Below are 3,751 nucleotides of genomic sequence, written 5' to 3'. Positions count from 1 at the left end.
TCTCATGCGTAAACACACTCCCAAATCTAAAATCTAATTTCATGAGCTGAAATCTACTATTTAAAGATACCTAAGTCAAGTTTGGGACTTTTCTTTAAAATGTGACAGATTTAGTTAAGTAGTGTTAGCTCAAAGATTTGGAATAAACCAAAAGGGAGAGTGAATTGGTTTTAATGAATTTTTTAAAAACAATGTTCAATAAGCATAAATTTTGCTAAACAATTAAACACAATAATTGAAAATAAATAAGAGATAGAGATAGAGAATATAACACCATGATTTATAGAGGTTCAGTTCTTCTTTAGGCACCTGTGTCCTCTCTCTTAGCCTCTCTTGCCAAGGAGTTCAATCCACTATAAGTGTTGAAGATTACAACCAAGCTTCTCTAAGTTTTACAAACTCAACACAATATACTCTTAAGGGTTATTCTCCCTCTTGAGCTAACAAACTCACAAAATAGAAAAATGAAGTGTTTTGCAAACTCTAAAAATCTTTCAAAGGTTAGGTGTTTGCTAATTTGAAGTACACAATGGAATAGACAAGAAAATGATGAATGAAAAACAAAGATGGTTTGGATACAATAAATACAAAGATATAGACTTTGAAGCTCTAAAAACTCTTGATTATTTGAAAGAATGAAAATGTAGCTTATTGGCTCTTGCTCTCTTGATTCCTTAGTCTTCTTGGTGTGTTGGAGGGCCCCCTTTATAGAGAAATTGATGAACTAGCCGTTGGGGAAGCTTGGAGTGAAGAAATGCCTGTTGAAAGCACCAAAAAATAGCCGTTGGAGTGTTCTGGGTCTCAAGGGATCAACCCCTTGTCATAGGGAATCAATTGGGTCAGCTTTAGAACACCCAAAAATTATGCACAAAATACCTTACCCGATCAATCCCTTACTTGAGGGGATCGATCTGTTCTTTAGGTGATTGATCCCCTGTGTGGGGAGATAGATCCCTTTTCTGGATTTTTAGACTTGGGGGGCATTCTGTTTGAAAAACCGATCGATCCCTTGAAAGAGGGGATCGATCCCTTGCCATAGGTGATCGATCCCTTACGTAGGGGATCGATCCCTTTTCTAGAAAACTAAGGGAGATGATGATTCTGTATGAAAAAGAGATCGGTCCCTTCTAGAGGGGATCGATCCTGTCTAGTTGGGCGATAGTCTCTTATTCTACACTCTACTTACTAATTTGATCATATTTTGAGTTACACAAATCTAAATTACAAACCGTTTGAAGATTTAGAAACTAGACTTAAAGGACTTTCTATCATATAAAGTTTATCACCTAATTCACTGTGTACGAATTATAGTGAATTTTCAAATCTACCCCTTGTGCAGTTTTCTAGACAACTGCAGTGTGTCTAGTAAAAATTCAAAATCTTTTCTTAGAAAATTTGGATTTTCATTTTGTTTGATCCATTAGAAAGTAGACTTAAAGAGCCTTCCAACCATATAAAATTCAATATTAAAACCTTGTGAATTTATACAGAAAAATAAAATAAGTTCAATGTTGGAAAACTTTGTTCTTGTAAAAACAACTTTCTTAAGTTAATATATTTCCCAAAACCAATATTATCAAAATTGTATTAAGTCCAAAACGAATAAATTCACTTTAAAAACAACAATTGGACTTTCATTTAAGCTCAAATAAATAATCTTTAAAAGTAGATTTGGTTTGAGAAATATGACACCAAGAAAGGTTTGTTTAAACTTTGAAAATCATTTTATTTATTTAGTACCAAAATATAAAACTTAAGAAAATTTACTAAATAAATCTTTTTCAAAATCTTGATCAAATTTATTTAGCTTTAATGTTTTGTCATTTCAAAGTAAAGATCAATTCAAGGTTAACAATCTCCCCCTTTTTGATATGACAAAACTTAAAGGTAAATTTGCTTGATGAAACGCTTTCTTTGAAACATTTAGGATTTTGAAAAACACTTTGGAAAAACTCCCCCTTAATTAATGCATGGCAAAACTCTCCCTTAATTTGTGCATCCTGATCTAGTGGCAAAACTCCCCTTTAATTTATGCATCCTAATCCAACACAACTTAACAAACATATGCTAGTCAAATATATGAAATAAGCACAATCAAACATATGCATGTCAAGCACAAGCAAATTTGTCTATATGATATTTCTCTCTTTTTTGTCATAGCAAAAAGGCATGAGCAAATAAATACAAAGAGGAAATATCAATTGCAATAAGCATACTATCTCTAAACTCTCTCTCCCTTTTTGTCATTTCAAAAGAAAGAGAGATCAATTCAAGGCATAAGACAAAATGCTTGATACCAATAATATCAAGAGTATTTTGAATGCATGTAATCAAGTGTAATATGCACAATGAAGTTCATATACATGTATTTGAGCACGAAAGTATAAGTGTATCCAAATTTGGCACTTTAGCACAAATCATCAAATTTACTACATGAAATTTATGAGCAAAAGATAATAATGATATGCAATCTACTCATAAAATCATGCTATCATAAGATGTGCTTAGAACCTAAAACATCAATAACAATTAAGCATAAATTCAAGCATATGCATACAAGCTCATACCAATTGTTATGGATACCAATTGTTAAAGATGTCATCAAAAAGCATACCAAGTGTTATCACAAAACAAATCAAGCAAAATTGTATTCTAATATTGCTCTTCATTTCAAAATAAAGATTAATCAATTTGAGGCACACACAATTTTGCATGAAAGGTATAAGCTATATCAAGGATAGGCACATAAACAAGCATCTATGAAAGTTAAAAAAAATGTTTAGCAATTTTGATACCAATTGTTACCAATTGTTAGTAATTTTATTCAACAACTTTCATAGAGCACACATACTTCAAGCATATGAAAGATTCATTCAATACATACATAAATGATAGTAGTAATCTTTCATAAGCTATCCTATCCAAACAAGAACTAAAAGCTCATATGCATATAATAAATCATAAGTACTAATGAGCAATGAGGTTCAATCATCATGTACTAACAAAGATTATATAAACATGATTTTTCAAACATGATGAGCACATATGCTATAGCAAAGAAGTAATGAAAGCATAATCATTCAAATGTAATCCAAATTATTTCAATGCATAGCAATGTACTTAACTCAAACATATGCAAGTATTCAATCATATATTTCAATCAAAATCATACAAGCATATGCAAAATATATAAGCAATATACCAAAAAAAATGCAAGCATTTAGACACAATTTGGTACATGCCATCTCAATGTCAATCAATAACATGTATGTAAATTTCAAGTTTATAATTCATAATCTATGAGTCAAGGCAATTGAACAGTCAAGAAATCAATATATTCAACTCATATTCATATTCAAATATTCAAACAAATATTCATGCATTAAAAACTAGTAATCAAAATATTCAAGAACTAGGCATGAATATTAATGAAGGTGAATTAATCAATCCAAGCTTTAAAAAAATATATTAAGATAAATTTTATCAAGTAGCTTGGTGATTAATTTGTGCAATGTGTTCATATCTTTAACCACAAAATCATATATTTGCACATATTAAAGCAAGCATGTATATGTATTTAAACTCATACATCATAAAGTTGATACATTTACCTCCATTCATGTCAAGCTTTATTGTTGTGCTCATTTGACTTTGAATTCTCCAATCCACTTCATTTTAGCAAAACTAGGCTTGATTGATGAGGATGACGTGCTTTGCTTGCTATACTTGAAATTCCAAAAAAGTAGGCTTA

This window comes from Durio zibethinus, chromosome 25 (assembly GCF_047325235.1).
Source record: "Durio zibethinus cultivar Kanyao isolate XHJ-2024 chromosome 25, ASM4732523v1, whole genome shotgun sequence".
In the NCBI taxonomy this organism is placed as follows: Eukaryota; Viridiplantae; Streptophyta; class Magnoliopsida; order Malvales; family Malvaceae; genus Durio; species Durio zibethinus.
Note: the sequence above shows the minus strand (reverse complement) of the source record.